We start from the raw sequence: 19,057 nt of genomic DNA, 5'->3' as shown, positions 1-19,057 counted from the left end.
AGGCTTGAATTGGTGAAGTTACTATTTTGGCGAATTCCGGTTGATAGGTGAGATTTTAATCCGAGGGTCGGAATGGAATTCCGAGAGTTGCAGTAGCTTCATTATGTCATTTGGGATGTGTGTGCAAAATTTCAGGTCTTTCGGACGTCGTTTGGTCGGGTTTTTGATCGAAAGTGCATTTCGGAAGTTTTTGGAAACTTAGGCTTGAATCCGATGTGATTTGGTAAATTTGATGTCGCTTGAGGTGTTTGATGATTGGAACAAGTTCGAATAAGGTATTGGGTCATGTTCATGCTTTTGGTTGAGGTCCCGGGGGCCTCGGGGAGGTTTCGGGTGCTTAACGGAGAAGTTAGATGTTGATTGCAGCTTCAGATTTTGCTGCTTCTGGTATTTTCGCATCTGCGGTTAGGGGACCGTAGATGCGGTGCCGCAGAAGCGGGTGATTATCGCGGAAGCGAAAAAGGGTCAGATGGGCAGAGACCGCAGAAGAGGTAAGGTGACCGCATCTGTGATGTCGCAGATGCAGGAGTTTATCCTCAGAAGCGAATTCGAGAGGAATGTCAGGGACCGCAAATGCGGTTGTGGGGGCCGCAGATGCGGAACCGCAGATGCGGATGTGGCCGGTTTAAGTAATTTCCGCAGAAGCGGAGTAATAACCGCAAAAGCGGTACCGCAGAAGCGGTTGGTGAGTCGCAGATGCGGAAATGCCTGGCAGAACATATAAGTTATTCCATTTCGCGAAATTGAGTTATTTCACCATGTTGGACTTCGGCTTGGGAGCTTTTGGACAATTTGGAAGAGGGATTTCACGGGGAACTTTGTTAAGGTAAGAATCTTGGACCTAAAACACATTTCTATGGTAATATTTCATGGATTAAGACTGAAATTAAAGGAATTTAAGGGCTAAAAATGAAGGATTAGGACTTGAGAATAAGAGGCCTTAAATTGAGGATTTGAGGGGTCATTTGAACTCCGATTTTGGTATTCTTGATATGCATAGACTCGTGGGGAGATGAGGAACTTATTGAAGTTAAAATTTCTGAGTTTAGAGAAGTGGGCCCGGGGCTCGGGTTTTGGTAATTTCGGGATTTGTGCCCATTATTGATTGTTTTCGCTTGGGTTTTGTTCCCTTAGCATATTGTGATGTATTCGCTCTGATTTTGGATAGATTCGACGCGCGTGGAGGCCGATTTGAGCTGTAAAGGCGTCGCGAGCTAGAGATTTCGCCGGTTCGAGGTAAGTAATGATTGTAAATACTGTCCTGAGGGTTTGAAACCCCGGATTACACATCGTTGTGTTACTTTGAGGTGACTTACACGCTGGATGACGAGCGTGGGGTAGAGCACCGCTGGGGATTGTGACCTAGTCCATCCCGAACGAGCACTTTAATGCGTATTTGATAGTTAATTGTTTGATATTATTATATTTTGGGCTGTATGCCATGTTTGGGGCCTTGTGCCGACTTGTTGAGAACCTTAGGGGCATTTTTACTATCTATCCTCACTCTAATTGTTTGAAAGCAAGTCCTCAGTCATGTGTTACTTGTTTATTACTCAAATCTGGCTTTATCACTATATTCTAAAATTGTGGAAACTGTTTTGGGCTGAGTTCCCTGTTTTATTGAGATAGACCAAGGGTCTGAGTGTGAGATTGATGACTGAGATATACTAAGGGTCTGATGGTAAGGTAAATGACTGAGAGAGGCCGAGGGCCTAGTTGTGAGGATTATATATCTATGGATCAGGCTGCATGCCGCAGTAATATGTATACATATATGGATACGGATCGGGCTAGACGCCGCAGGAATACTTATATGGGTCGGGCTGCATGCCGCAACAATATTGCTGTCACGACCCCAACCGGCCCGGTCGTGATGGCGCCTCTCGTGAAGACAAGGCCAGCCGACACAACACTCAACCTTAAGCATTAAGAATCATTTTTAAGCCTTTAATTAAACAATGCTTCATAATAACTTCTGAAATAACAGTGCGAGATAAAAATACAAGCCCGACCTCGGGGTGTCACTAGTGATGAGCATCTATCAAGGTCTGCATACAACAAGAAATCTAAAATAATGTACTAAATACAGTAATAACAATGTGAGAAAGGGAGCGGTGCTGCGAACATCATGCAGCCACCTGCTAACTCTGATAACTCCGCGCCTGAGCAAAACAACATCCGCTACCGGGTTCCGATATACCTGAATCTGCACACGAGGTGCAGGGAGTAATGTGAGTACTCCAACCCAGTAAGTAATAAGAGTAAATAAAGACTGAGCAGTAGGAAACAATGAATCCACAATCACGTTAGGCTCAATAAACACAACAGGCTTTCAAATCATAATACGAGTCAACCTTCCCTTTTGAAATCCAGCTTTTAGTAAAAATCATTTTTTTGAAATACNCCAGCAGTTCCAGTAGGGGTTTAATACCATTTAAAGTAATAATAGAGATTAAAGCCATAATCGGACCCTCGGGCAAAGCATAGTTCGTAAGACAGCCCCTCGGGCAAAACAGTAATCATAAACACTTCATAACTTGAAAAGCTCGGTGGAAATAACCAAATGCCAAATCAGTGATTAATTTTTGAACATCTCACAAACCCCAGTTTAAATAAAAGTTGCTTTAAAACATTTGTTCAACTTTCCGACAGAGGCTCAATATAAAAATGAGTGAAAACAGTCAATAAATCAACATTTTCGATAGAAACTCGCTTTAAAGAGGAGTGAAATCAATAAGTTCATAAACAGGCCTCTCAGGCAAACGTCACTCATATGCATGTATATATCTATCGCCCATCGGGCTAGCCTCTCTGTCACTCGTGATTCAACTCTTACCAATCAGTACTCGTACTCAGCACTCACGCTCAATAGGTATCATATAGTAACCGCTGCGGCGTGCAGCCCGATCCACATATCGCTGCGGCGTGCAGCCCGATCCATATATCGTCGACGGCGCTCACTAGGGGTGTGCAGACTCCGGGAGGGGCCCCTTACGGCCCAAGTGCAATATTGTTGCGGCGTGCAGCCTGACCCATATAAGTATTGCTGCGGCATGCAGCCCGATCCGTATCCATATATGTATATATATATATATTGCTGCGGCGTGCAACCCGATCCATAGATATATAATCCTCACAACTAGGCCCTCGGCCTCTCTCAGTCATTAACCTCACCATCAGACTCTTAGTATATCTAAGTCATCAATCTCACAATCAGACCCTCGGTCTATCTCAATAAAATAGGAAACTCAGCCCAAAACAGTTTCCACATTTTAAGAATATTGTGATAAAGCCAGATTTGAGTAATAAACAAGTAACACATGACTGAGGACATGCTTTCAACACATTTAGAATGAGGATAGATTGTAAAAATGCCCCTAAGGGTCTCAACAAGTCGGCACAAGGCCCCAAACATGGCATACAGCCCAAAATATAATAACATTAATCAATTAACTATCAAATACGCATTAAAGTACTCGTTCGGGAAGGACTAGGTCACAATCCCCAGCGGTGCTCTACCCCACGCTCGTCATCTAGCGTGTAAGTCACCTCAAAGTAACACAACGATGTGTAATCAGGGGTTTCAAACCCTCAGGACAGCATTTACAATCATTACTTACCTCGAACCGGCGAAATCTCTAGCTCGCGATGCCTTTGCCCCTCAAATCGGCCTCCACGTGCGTCGAATCTATCCAAAAGCAGAACGAATACGTCACAATATGCTAAGGGAACAAGGCCCAAGCGAAAGCAATCGAAAAATATCAAAAATCTCGAAATTAGCAAAACTCGAGCCCCGGGTCCACTTCTCGAAACTCAGAAATTTTCACATCAACGGGTTCCTTATCCTTCCACGAGTTCATACATATCAAAAGTTCTCAAGTCCGGCCTCAAATGGCCCTTCAAATCTCAATTTACAATCTCAAAATCTCAAGCCCTAGTTCTTCCATTTTTTTAAGCTAAATTTCCATGAATTTCTAGGTGGATTACACAATATAATCGAGTTTCAAGACCAAAATTCTTACCTCAAGTCGTTTCCCTTTGAATCCCTCTTTAATCTCCACCAAGAAGCTCTCAAAATGATCAACCATGGAGGAAAAATGACCCAAAATCGCGGATGAAGTAAAATTATAACATTCTGCCCAGCACTGTTCCTTCTTCATCGCGATCGCGGTCATAGCCTCGCGATCGCGAAGAACAAATCCTCAAAGGCTCCAAAATACACTATGCGAACGCGATATATACAATGCAAACGCGATGTTTCCTCTCTCCAAACTACGCGAACGCGGGACACCAGAAGCAAACGCGAAGGGCAATGACCCCTGACCCACAATTCCTTATACGCGAACGCGGGAAGACTTATGCGAACGTGATGCTCAAATATTTAACCTTCCATGATCTCGAACCCACAACGCGAACGCGAAGAACAAATTTCCAGCCTTCCGAATTTCTTCTACGCGATCACGACACCACTTAAGCGATCGCGAAGGACAAAAACTCTGAAACATCAGAACAGTTTTTCTGCAACATATCAACTTAAAAAATGGTCAGATTGACCACCCGAAACTTCCCTGAGGCCCCCGAGACCTTAACCAAAAGCACCAACACATCCTAAAACCTCATTCAAACTTGTTCCAATCATCAAAACACCTCAAACAACACCAAACCCACCAATTCACATCGAATTCAAGCCTAAGTTTTCTAGAAACTTCCGAAACACGCTTTTGATAAAAAACCCAACCAAACCACGTCCGAATGACCTGAAATTTTGCATGCACATCCCAAATGACATAACGAAGCTACAACAACTCTCAGAATTCCATTCCGACCCTCGGATCAAAATCTCACCTATCAACCGAAATTCGCCAAAATACTAACTTCATCAATTCAAGCCTAATTCTACACCGGACCTCCGAAACCAATTTCGGTCACACTCCTAAGTCATAAATCATCTAATGAAGCTAACCAAATTGTAAAAATTCCGATCCGAGCTCATATACAAGTAAGTCAACTCTTGGTCAAACCTTTCAAATTCAAAGCTTTCAACTAAAACTGTTCTTTCAAATTCATTTCGATTTTCCTGAAACCAAAACCAACGATCTACATCAGTCATAATACATTACACAGGGCAAGTCGTGCCCGAGAACTGGCGATCAAAGTGCAAAAGCTCAAAACGACCGGTCGGGTCGTTACAATTGCGCTTGGGCCGTAAGGGGCCCCTCCCGGAGTCTGCACACCCCCAGTGAGCGCCATCGATGAAGTATATGGATCGGGTTGCACGCCGCAGCGATATATGGATCGGGCTGCACGCCGCAGCGGTTACTATATGGTACCTATTGAGCGTGAATGCTGAGTACGAGTACTGATTGGTAAGAGTTGAGTCATGAGTGATAGAGAGGCTAGCCCGAGAGGCGATAGATATATACATGCATATGAGTGATGTTTGCCTGAGAGGCCTGTTTATGAACGTATTGATTTCACTCCTCTTTAAAGTGAGTTTTCTATCGAATATGTTGATTTATTGACTGTTTTCACTCATCTTTATATTGAGCCTCTGTCGGAAAGTTGAACAAATGTTTTAATACAACCTTTATTTAAACTGGAATTTATGAGATGTTCAGAAATTAATCACTGATTTGACATTTGGTTACTTCCATCGAGATTTTCAAGTTATGAAGTGTTTATGATTACTGTTTTGCCCGAGGGGCTGTTTTACGAACTATGCCTTGCCCGAGGGGCCAATTATGGCTTTAATCTCTATTATTATTTTAAATGGTATTGAACCCCTACTGAAACTGCTGGAAAGTATTTCAAAATGATTTTTACTAAAAGCTGGATTTTAAAAGGAAAGGTCGACTCGTATTATGATTTGAAAGCCTGTTGTGTTTATTGAGCCTAACGTAAATGTGGATTCATTGTTTCCTACTGCTCAGTCTTTATTTACTCTTATTACTTACTGGGTTGGAGTACTCACATTACTCCCTGCATCTCATGTGCAGATTTAGGTATATCGGAACCCGATAGTGGGTGTTGATTTGCGCAGACGCGGAGTCATCAGAGTTATCAGGTGGCTGCATGACGTTCACAGCACCGCTCCCTTCCTCACATTGCTATTACTGTATTTAGTACATTATTTTAGACTTCTTGTTGTATTCAAACCTTGATAGATACTCATGACTAGTGACACCCCGATGTCGGGCTTGTATTTCTATTCTGCACTGTTATTTCAGAAGTTATTATGAAACATTGTTTAATTAAAGGCTTAAAAATGACTCTTAATGCTTAAGGGGTTAATGTGAGTGTTGTGTCGGCTGGCCTTGTCTTCACGAGAGGCGCCATCACGACCGGGCCAGTTTGGGGTCGTGACACTGCAATAGAGAAAAACCCCTCCACAAACCGACGGTAATAGCCCACCAATCCCAAGAAACTTCGGATCTCTGTAGCTGATGCGGGTCTAGGCCAGTCCTTGACTGCCTCTATCTTCTTCGGATCCACCTGAATACCCTCTGCTGATACAACGTGACCCAAGAATGCAACCGAACTCAACCAGAACTCACATTTCGAAAAATTAGAATATAACTGACTGTCCCTCAAAGTTTGGAGCACGGCTCGAAGATGCTGCTCATGCTCCTCTCGGCTGCGGGAATAGATAAAAATATCATCAATGAAGACTATCACGAAGGAATCCAAGGCTTGAACACTCTTCATCAAATCCATGAAAGCTGCTGGGGCATTTGTCAACCCGAATGACATCACTAAGATCTCATAATGCCCGTACCGAGTGCGGAAAGCTATCTTAGGGACATCGGATGCCTTAATCCTCAACTGATGGTAGCCAGATCTCAAATCGATCTTCGAGAATACCTTGGCACCCTGAAGCTGGTCAAAGAAATCATCAATCCTCAGCAATGGATACTTATTCTTGATTGTGAACTTGTTCAACTGTCGATAATCTATACACATCCTCATTGATTCGTCCTTCTTCTTAACAAACAACACCGGCACACCCAAAGGCGAGATACTAGGTCTAATAAAGCCTTTATCAAGCAGGTCTTGCAGCTGCTCCTTCAATTCTTTCAACTCTGGCGGAGCCATGCGATATGGGGGAATAGAAATGGGTTGAGTGCCCGGAGCCATATCAATGCAAAAGTCAACATCCCTGTCGGGTGGCATACCCAGCAGGTCTGAAGGAAATACCTCAGGAAACTCACGAACAACAGGCACAGAATCCATAAAAGGAACCTTAGCACTAGAATCACGAACATACGCCAAGTAAGCCAAACATCCCTTATCAACCATATGCCGAGCCTTCATATATGAGATAAACCTGGTGGTAGAATGACCAGGAGTCCCTCTCCACACCAAACGAGGTAAACCTAGTAGGGCTAAGGTCATAGTCTTGGCATGACAGTCCAAGATAGCGTGGTAAGGTGATAACCAGTCTATCCCCAATATGACATCAAAATCAACCATATCCAAAAGTAACAAATCTACTCGGGTCTCAAGACCCCCAATCACAACTATATATGAACAATGGACATGATCTACCATAATAGGATCACCCACCGGTATAGACACATATACAGGAGAACTCAAGGAATCACTAGACAGGACCAAATATGGTGCAAAATAAGATGAAACCTAGGAGTATGTAGACCCTATATCAAATAAAATTGAATCATCTCTACAACAAACCAGAACAGTACCTGTGATAACTGCATTGGAGGCCTCAGCCTCGGGCCTGGCTGGAAGAGCATAACATCGGGGCTGGGCCCCACCACTCTAAACTGCATCTCTGGGACGACCTCCTCCTGGCCGGCCTCCACCTCTAGCGGCCTGACATCCACCTCTAATACCTCTACCTCCACCTCTAGCACCTCTACCTCCACCTCTAGCTGGCTAAGCGGGCGGTGGAACACCCGGTGCCTGAACCATGGCACGGGAACCCTGATGTTGCGACTGAACACCCACTAATCTCGGACAAGCCCTCTGGATATGACCATACTCACCGCACTCAAAGCATCCCCCTGAGTGCTGCGGTTGAGGAAATTGAGACTGATCTTGGCGGGCTAGCTGACCATGATGATAGCTCTGAAGAGGAGGTGCTCTGATAGGAGTTGGCTGTCCTGAAGGAGGCACATAAGAACCACGCCCACCTGGAGAACTGTGAGAAGCCTGTAGTGCTGAATGAAACGGCCTGGAAGGACGGCCCCTACTTGATATTCCCCGCAGCATGTTCCCCCTTCTTGTGGTAGGGGCCATCCTTCAGGCCGTTTCATTCAGCACTGCAGGCTTCTCACGGTGCTCCAGGTGGGCGTGGTTTTTATGTGCCTCCTTCAGGACAGCCAGCTCCTATCAGAGCACCTCCTCTTTAGAGCTATCATCATGGTCAGCCGGCCCGCCAGGGTCAGTCTCAGTTTCCTCAGCTGCATCACTCAGGTGGATGCTTTGAGTGCGGTGAGTATGGTCATATCCTGAGGGCTTGTCCGATATTAGTGGGTGTTCAGTTGCGGCATCAGGGTTCCCGTACCATGGTTCAGGCACCGGGTGTTCCACTCCCAGCTCAGCCAGCTAGAGGTGGAGGTCTGATTTTGGGATCTTTTGTTTGCTCCGCAAGGTAGTCAGAGCATTTATGATCAAAAAAAAATTCTGAAAACTCCTTTGTCTTATTTAGAGGTGCTAGAGATGGAGGTAGAGGTATTAGAGATGGAGGTCAGGCAACTAGAGGTGGAGGCTAGCTAGCAGGAGGCCGTCCTAGAGATGTAGTTCAGAGTGGTGGGGCCCAGCCCCGATATTATGCTCTTCCAGCCAGGCCTGAGGCCGAGGCCTCCGATGCAGTTATCACAGGTACTGTACTGGTTTGTAGTAGAGATGCTTCAGTTCTATTTGATCCAGGGTCTACATAATCATATGTGTCATCTTATTTCATATCGTATTTGGTCATGCCTAGTGATTCCTTGAGTGCTCCTGTATAGGTGTCTACACTGGTGGATGATTCTTTTGTGGTAGATCGTGTCCATCGTTCATGTATAGTTGTGATTGGGGGTCTTGAGACCCGAGTAGATCTGTTACTTTTGGATATGGTTGATTTTGATGTCATATTGGGGATGGACTTGTTATCTCCTTACCATGCTATCTTGGACTGTCATGCCGAGACTGCGACCTTAGCCCTGCCAAATTTACCTCGTTTGGTGTGGAGAGGGACTCCTGGTCATTCTACCAGCAGGGTTATCTCATATATGAAGGCTCGGCGTATGGTTGATAAGGGATGTTTGGCTTACTTGGCCTATGTTCGTGATTCTAGTGCTGAGGTTCCTTCTATGGATTTTGTGCCTGTTGTTCGTGAGTTTAATGAGGTATTTGCCTCAGACCTGCCGGGTATGCCACCCAACAGGGATATTGACTTTTGCATTGATCTGGCTCCGGGCACTCAGCCCATTTTTATTCCTCCATATCACATGGCTCGGCCAGAGTTGAAAGAATTGAAGGAGCAGCTGCAAGACTTGCTTGATAAGGGTTTATTAGACCTAGTGTCTCGCCCTAGGGTGCACCGGCGTTGTTTGTGAAGAAGAAGGATGGGTTGATGAGGATGTGCATAGATTATCGGCAGTTGAACAAGGTCACAATCAAGAATAAGTATGCATTGCCGAGGATTGATGATTTGTTTTACTAGCTTCAGGGTGCCTAAGTGTTTTCTAAGATCGATTTGAGATCTGGCTACCATCAGTTGAGGATTAGGGCATCCAATGTCCCTAAGACAGCTTTCCGCACTAGGTACGGGCTTTGTTAGTTCTTAGTGATGTCATTTGAGTTGACCAATGCACCAGCAGCTTTCATAGATTTGATGAACTGAGTGTTCAAGCCTTACTTGGATTCCTTCGTGATAGTCTTCATTAATGATATTTTGATCTATTCCCGCAGCCGAGAGGAGCATGAGCAGCATCTTCGAGCCGTTCTCCAGACTTTGAAGGGCAGTCTGTTATATGCTAAGTTTTCAAAATGTGTGTTCTGGTTGAATTCAGTTGCATTCTTGGGTCACGTTGTATCAGCAGAGGTATTCGGGTGGATCCGGAGAAGATTGAGGCAGTCAAGGACTGGCCTAGACCCGCATCAGCTACAGATAACCAGAGTTTCTTGGGTTTGGCAGGCTATTACCGTCGGTTTGTGGAGGGTTCTCCTCTATTGCAGCCCCGATGACCAGGTTGACCCATAAGGGTGCCCAGTTCAGGTGGTCGGACGAGTGTGAGTCGAGCTTTTAGAAGCTCAAGACAACTTTGACTACGATGCCGGTGTTGGTATTGCCTACGGGTTCAGGGCCTGATACAATGTATTGTGACGCATCTCATATTGGACTTGGTGCGGTGTTGATGCAGAATGGCAAGGTTATAGCATATGCTTCGCGGCAGTTGAAGATTACGAGAAGAATTATCCAGCTCATGATTTAGAGCTAGCAGCCATTGTCCACGGGCTGATGATTTGGAGGCATTACTTATATGGCATGTCATGTGAGGTGTTCACGGATCATAAGAGTTTGCAGTATTTGTTCAAGCAGAAGGAGCTCAATTTGAGGCAGAGGAGGTGGTTGGAGCTTTTGAAAGACTATGATATCACCATCTTGTATCATCCGGGGAACGCGAATGTAGTGGCCGATATTTTGAGTAGGAAGTCAGTCAGTATGGGCAGTCTTGCATATATTCTGGTCAGTGAGAGACCGCTTGCTTTGGATGTTCAGGCTTTAGCCAATCAGTTCATGAGGTTGGATGTTTCTGAGCTCAGCCGTGTGCTAGCTTGCACAGTCGCTCGTTCTTCATTATTTGAGCATATCCGAGATCGGCAGTGTGATGATCCTCATTTGCTTGTCCTTGGGGACACGGTGTGGCACGAGGGTGCCAAGCAGGTTACAGTTGGAGATGATGGAGTTTTAAGGATGCAGGGTTATATTTGTGTGCCTAATATGGATGGACTTCGTGAGTTGATTCTAGAGGAGGCCCATAGTTCCCGGTATTCTATTCATCTGGGCGCCGCTAAGATGTATCAGGACTTGCGCCAACATTATTAGTGGAGGAGGATGAAGAAGGATATAGTTTCGTATGTAGCTCGGTGTTTGAATTGTCAGCAAGTAAAGTATGAGCATTAGAGACCTGGTGGTTTGTTTTAGAAGATTGAGATTCCTGAGTGGAAGTGGGAGCGTATCACTATGAACTTTGTTGTAGGACTCCCACGGACTCAGAGGAAGTTCGACGCGATATGGGTTATTGTTGATAGGCTGACCAAGTCAGCGCATTTTATTCCTATGGCAGCCTCCTATTCTTCGGAAAGGTTAGCTGAAATCTATATCTGGAAGATTGTTCATCTTCACGGTGTGCCCGTGTCCATTATTTCTTACCGAGGTACGTAGTTTACCTCGCATTTCTGGAGGGCACTTCAACGTGAGTTGGGTACTCGGGTTGAGTTGAGCACAGCGTTTTATCCTCAGACGGACGGACAGTCCGAGCGTACTATTCAGATTTTGGAGGATATGCTCCAAGCATGTGTTATTGACTTTGGAGATTCGTGGGATCAGTTCTTGCCATTAGCGGAGTTTGCCTACAACAACACCTACCATTCAAGCATCTAGATGGCCCCCTATGAGGCATTACATGGTAGACGGTGTCGATTGCCAGTTGGGTGGTTTGAGCCGGGAGAGGCTCAGTTGTTGGGTACAGATCAAGTACAGGATGCCTTGGATAAGGTTAAGATCATTCAGGATAGGCTTCGTACAACTCAGTCCAAGCAAAAGAGTTATGCCGATCGTAAGGTTCGTGATGTGGCATTCATGATCGGAGAACGGGTGTTGCTTCGGGTATCGCCTATGAAGGGCGTGATGAGATTTGGGAAGAAGGGCAAGCTAAGCCCTAGGTTCATCGGACCATTTGAGATTCTTGATCGGGTGGGAGATGTGGCTTACAGACTTGCGTTGCCGCCGAGTTTATCAACCGTGCATCCAGTGTTTCATGTGTCCATGCTTCGGAAGTATCACGGCGATCCATCCCATGTGTTAGACTTCAGCACTGTCCAGTTGGACAAGGACTTGACCTATGAGGAGGAGCCGGTAGCTATTCTAGACCGACAGGTTCGTCAGTTGAGATCGAAGAATTTTCCTTCAGTTCGTGTACAGTGGAGAGGTCAGCCTGTTGAGGCAGCGACCTGGGAGTCCGAGTCCGATATGCGGAGCCGTTATCCTCATCTTTTCACCGACTCAAGTACTATTTTATGTTCGTTCGAGGACGAACGGTTGTTTTAGAGGTGGAGAATGTGATGACCCAAAATGTCATCACTCGTTTTGTAAGTCAATTCTCTGTCCCGAGGCCTTGAAAACCTCTTTTTGTCTCACCTCGATTTGCGTGCGCAGTCCGGGCGCATTTCCAGAAACCTTTTATGTGAAATGTTGGAAAAATAATGAAATTGGCCTTTAAAATTTATTAAAGTTGACTTTGGTCAACATTCTTGGTAAATGGACCCGGACCCGTGATTTGACGGTCCCGGAGGGTCCGTAGAAAAATATGGGACTTGGGCATATGCCCAGAATTGAATTTCGAGGTCCCAAGCCCGAGAAATAAATTTTTGAAAGAAATTGTTTAACTGAAAATATAAGAGTTTATGGAAATTTAAAGATGTTTGAGTTTGATGGTATCGGGCCCGTATTTTGGTTCCGGAGCCCGGTACAGGTTTAAAATAATAATTAAGTTGAATCTGTGGAATTTGGTAAGAATCGGAGTTCGTTTGGTATAAATCGGGCCTTTAGTTGAGAAAATGGAAATTTCAATGTTCTTGAGTAATTTCATGAATTTGAGGTTGAATTCATAGTTTTTGATGTTATTTTGATGATTTGATCGCACGACCAAGTCCGTATGTTGTTTTTGGACTTGCGTGCATGTTTGGTTTGGAGCCCCGAGGGCTCGGGTGAGTTTTGAATAGGCCGCGGAGTGTTTTGAACTTAGGAAAATTTGCTGGTGTCTTGCAGGTCTGCAGGCTTCACAATTGCGAAGCCTGGCTCACAAATGCAGCTCGTATTTGCGAACATCCATCGTATTTACGAAGGCTGGGCTGGATGGGGACCTTCGCATTTGCGAAGTTCAGAGTCGCAAATGCGACAAGAGCAGAAATCGCAATTGCGAACTAATGTTCGCATTTGCGAAGTTAACAAGGCAGGCCTACCTTCGCATTTGGGAAGCCTGGGACGCATTTGCGAGTTCGCATTTGCGAACCTGACATTGCAAATGCGATAACTGCACCTGTGTAAATTCTAACTTAGACGAAATTTTCTTCATTTTTCAAACTCTCTCAAACCCTAAGCTCTCTTGGGCGATTTTCCAAAGAAAAGTTCTTCTCCAAATCATTAGTAAGTCATTTCTAACTCATTTTTTTTATTGGAAAACCTATTTTCATGCATTAGAATTGGTTTATTTAGCATTTATTAATGTTATTAAGTAAATTGTGACTAGATACAAGCAGATTGGTGGTGGAATCAAGAGGTAAAGCGGTAGTAGAGGCTTGATTGTGTTCGTGGCATTGAGGTAAGTGTTTGGTCTAACCTTAGCTTGAGGGAATAGGAGGTGTGGTCTTATTTGCTATGTGTTAAGTGTTGAGTACGACGTATAGGTGAGGTGACGAGTATCTATACGTTGGTGTCAAACATGCCCGTGAGTCTTATACTATGATTGTTGTGACTCCGTTATGTATTGTCCATGCTTAATATGATGATTATAAATGTTGAGCAAGGCTTATGAAAGTATTCTTGGTAATTGACCATTGTTGAGCATTGGCTCAAGTTGAGACTTATGTTGTGAAGTGATTGTGGAAACGAGAAGTGATATATTGTTGTTTCCCTTGTCGGGATGTTATTGCTTATGATATTGTTTCCCTTGCCGAAATATTGTCGTTATACTATTGTTCCCTTGCCGGGATTCTTTTGTGATTGGTGTTGATTTGTATATTGAGATCGGATTGCACGCCGCAACAATATTATATGGGATCGGGTTGCACGCCGCAACAAGGAGTAATAACGGTGGACAGGTGGGGTCGGGTTGCACGCTGCAACATCATTATATGATTGGGATCAGGTTGCACGCCGCAACAGCATTATATGATTGGAATCGGGTTGCACGCCGCAACAGTATTATATGATTGGGATTGGGTTGCATGCCGCAACAGTATTATATGATTGGGATCAGGTTGCATGCCGCAACAAGAAAGAATAAAAGTGAATATTGATTCTTATGGTGAGAACGAGAGTAAAAGCACGAAGGGTGATGTCGTGCACTTGTTACTGTTTTCCTTATTCTTGCTGATATGAAATTATGGTGTTCTTTATGCTTCTCTACTGAAATTCTGTTAGTACTTGATATTCCCCGCAACATGTTCCCCCTTCCCATCTTTAACTGCTAGTTTCTATTATCATTATTTACCGTATATGATTTAACTGCACAAGTTTATTTGGTAGTCTTGTCCTAGCCTCGTCACTACTTCGCCGAGGTTAGGGTCGACACTTACCAGCACATGGGGTCGGTTGTGCTGATACTACACTCTGCACTGTGTGTAGATCCCGGTGCTGGAGCATTTGGACCACAGTGAGGTTGCTGCCTTCAGTCCAGCGGAGACCCGAGGTAGTCCTGCAGACATTCGCAGGCCTTGGCGTCCCCTTCTATCCTATTTCGTTCTGTTCTTACTTATTTCAGAGACAGACATGTATTTTTCTTGTTCAGACCCTATTTGTAGTATTCTTAGATAGTCCGTGTGATTGTGACACCAGTTCTGGGTGGACTATTGTTATGGAATCGTATTTGTATTAAGTTAAACTATTAAATTTCGTCTTCCGCATTTTTATTCCGCTGTTAATCATATGTTAACTCGTAATTGTTAAAGGGTTGAGGAAAAAGGGTAATAAAATCTGTAACAATCGGCTTGCCTAGTTTTCACGAGTAGGCGCCATCACGACTCCCGAGGGAGAAAAATTCGGGTCGTGACACTAACTTAAAAACAGGATATTCCAAGGCATAATAAAAGCACTTGGGTGTGCGAACAAAGTTTTACATTAAAAGTTGATAAATAAAAGAAATTATATATAAGTGTAAAAATACTCTTAATGGTACAAAATATTTTGAAAAAAATCATGTAAACTTGACAAAAACACAAATAATATTATACCATATTAAAAATATTTTTAAACAAAGTTAGCTCGACACATTCCTTACGACCCTCCAAAGAGTAGCTCTGTATTCTTGATTCAACTTTTTGGACCAATAATGGAGGCCATTTTTATAATTTATTGTGCGACTACAACTTACCGTTACAATATAAATAAAGCTACACTCCCAGAACCTCTTTAATTTCTATCAAACTATCGAATAGTAATAATAATAAGAAGAACAACAACAACAATTGAGTCCCAAATAAATTGGGCAGATAATATGAATCCATATATTTTCCGTTAAGCTCAATTCATATTATCAAAGTAAACTACATACTACTAATATTAAATTATATTTAATTTGCTCTATGAAAGTTTCCACTACCCTAAATTTGCAGTTTTTTTGGTTTTTGATCACTCTCTATTCAGTACTGTTAATCCGGATTCGCATCGCGTAAGGTCCATTAAAGGGGGAACCACTCTTTATTAGGATTTTTTTCATTTTCAGAACTCCAAAAAGAGACTTCTGTTTAAGGATAGAGGTATCATATCCATCCCACTACGATCCTTGACGTGGATAAATCCTCATTTCACTTTTATATATTGCACATTTTTCTTTTAATTTGTATATTATTAGGTAGTTCCTTCACGAAAGGTTTATCTCAAGTTGAAAATTATTTTTGTTGACTCTGGCTCCTCTTTCTGCACTACAAAACAAATATTTCAAAAATGAATCAATAAATAACCTAAACATTGCGATAATAATGTCAATCATAGAGGAAGATTTAGTTAAAAAAATCTTGGTTACTTATTAGAGTCATAATGTATTATCTGTTCGCATTAAAAAGTCTTTGATAACTAGTTACCTATATATTTTTTAATTACAAAGAATCATTGACTGGTGTGCTCTTACCGTAGCCATTATCATGGTGCAAAATATTAACTTCCACGTTATAACTTTGATTCCTTATTCCCTTAGCTGTTCTTGCTGACACAACAATATAATTTCAAGTACGAATAATTAAAATTTAAAATTAATATGAATATATACTCAATAAATTTCTTAACACAAATATACTGTATTTACAAGATTGACACCAACAAAGATATCAATACAAAATAGACTGGATAACGTTGTGGGGGTTATAAGATTGACAATCATAAGATTCACCGACACATATTGGGATGGAGTGGTATAGTATTCCTTCATTCTTAATTAGAGATTTCTGGTTCGAGCTTTAGGTACGAACCCTAATTCATACCTAAATTCGAATTCAAATTCGGACACGTCCTCTTTCTTCTTTTCATTAGTTTATTTATCATATAAAAAAAAATCATGGCAATGTGGAACTCATGTGTTTATTTTCTTGTTAGTGTCTCCCTGGTGATAGGTGATAATAGGCTAGATTCATGTAGTTTGGCGACTATTTACGCCCCAACTTGACTATGCTTCACTGTTCTAGGATGGTCAAATGACGATAAATTGGCTCTAATTGTGAATTTCATATTTTGCAGGAGCAAGTTGCGCTTATGAGGACTTAGGACAGTGTTTGGAGCTAAATTAAAGCAAGGGAAGCCCCTCGGAGCTGAGTACGTGCGAAAGAAGCGAGAAAAGAGACAAAATGCCGAACCAGCTTAGCGCTGCCTTAGCGCGACCGCGCTAGTCCAGAAAATCGAGGCAGACTGTTATGCAATATGCGCGGCCATTAGCGCAGGCACGAGCGCGGTCGCACTAGTCCGGTCCGGAGCACATAATTTCAGGGGTAAACTTGAAAGTTTGGGGGTAATTCCACTTAACCTATAAGAGGTCCAGCTCGCCCAAAGAGACATTATCAAGGTTTTTACAATTGAGTTGAAGGCAAGAAGAGGCAAGAGGCAAGGAGGACAATTCGACATCGAGTTCTACCTTTCTTCCTTTTGTATTTATCATTTATGATGAATTTGGCTGCTATTATGAACACGAATATGAGTAGCTAATTATTGTGTCTAGGGTTTTGATGGAACCTGTTGAAGGATGAACTTCATGTTATGTTAATATAGTTTGCCCAGTTTAATCTCTATTTGTTCAACTACGTTCTTGTTGTAGTTAATTGATAGGGCCTATTTAGTATGTATTGCTCGGGAGAGAGTGCATATTTAGGTAATTATTGAACAACATCACTCCCAAAGTATGTGAGGATTCAATAACCGAGGGTTTAAAGGCGGGATTAGGGATAAGAAGCCTTGGGTGTGATCTAAAGTGAGCTGTAATAAAAGCTAGCTAGCGTAACTCAGGAGAGTGCGTCTAGTAAATTGTCGTAATTACTCGGGAGAGATTTACGTAGTAAGAGTGCTCATGATCGATAGAGACGATTATGCAAATCTATATGAAACATAACAGGAAGGGATTCCATCAATAGGGAAAATCACAACCTTAGATCCTTCTCTTATTTGTTAACAACTCAGTCATAGTTAGCTGTTAGTTACTTAAATTTACTCAGTTCTAGTTAGTAAAAATATCACCAATTGTTATTCCAAATATCTGGGAAGTTGATTACGAAGAATTTAGTGAGTCTAACAAAAGTAATTGATAGGTTAATTCCCTGTGGATTCTACTCTGGGCTAAATACTCAGATTATATTTGCAACGACCGTTGTCCTTTTTATAAGGTATAGTTGGGCGTGATCAAATTTTGGCGCCGTTGCTGGGGAATTTAACGGTGTTATCAATTACAGTTGAAAGAAATACAAAAATTCTTAGTGTAGTCAGTTTTCTTAATTTTCAATCTATACATTGAAATTTTAACGTTTGTTGACTTGGTTGTACAAGTGCATGCCTAGAAACTCATCGAGAACTGGTGAAGTATTTGAAGCATTATCAGATCCCGAGAAAGTTTTCAAGGCCTTGAATCGGGCCAACCGGAAAAACAAACAACAACAATCAACTGAACAACTCGAACCAGACATGGGGGATAACGTGGTAGACCCAGCTGCGCAAGTAGTGGCACCTCTTGTGCCAGAGGCTCCTCTATATGACTGGGCGCAACCCACAACTGAGAATTTGGCCACAGATTAGTCCCGCAGATACAGGCCGAATCTTTTCAAAATCACAAACAACATGCTGCATTTGTTTCAAAACAAGGGACTATTTTTGGGGTCATACATTGAAGATCCTCAACAACACTTGAAGAATTTCCTGAAAATATGCAAAACTCAAAGGCAGCCCAATGTAACTCAGGAAGCAATAAAGCTGTTGTTGTTTCCATTCTCAGTGACAGGAGCTGCCCAGACTTGGCTAAATTCACTCCCCATTAATTCCATCACGACTTGGGAGGAGTTAGTCAAGCAATTTGGGAATAAGTTTCATCCACCCAACAAGACTGCTCAGCGAGTTGATTAAATTTTGAGCTTTAAACACTGCAAGAAACACGGGAACGATTCAAAGGGATGTTGGTTATATGTCCGCACCACGGTATTCCAGAGCAGATATTGGGGCAGCGGTTTTACATGGGTCTGACAGATAGCATGGAGGCTAATGTTGATGCTTCAGCTGGTGGAGCATTCTTGAGTAAAACATGGAGAGAAAGCCAAGTCCTACTTGAAAAGATGGCACAAAATTCGGAGTGGACAACCACGAATGCACCTATCACTCCAGTAGTTCACTTAATGCCATTAGATCCATCCAACACTTGTGCTGAAAATATGGCCATCTTAATGACACAAATGAGTATACTTACCAAAAAGGTGGAAGAGTCAGGGAAGAAGCAGCAGGTGCACATTATAGATACAACCAATGGGGGCTTATGCTATATATATATATATATATATATATATATATATATATATATATATATATATCCAATTGGTAGCCAATGAAATGCTGAAAGTGATCATCATCATTACCGTGAGGACA

Source organism: Nicotiana attenuata, unplaced genomic scaffold (genome assembly GCF_001879085.1).
Source record: "Nicotiana attenuata strain UT unplaced genomic scaffold, NIATTr2, whole genome shotgun sequence".
In the NCBI taxonomy this organism is placed as follows: Eukaryota; Viridiplantae; Streptophyta; class Magnoliopsida; order Solanales; family Solanaceae; genus Nicotiana; species Nicotiana attenuata.
This window is presented reverse-complemented; position numbering follows the sequence as displayed.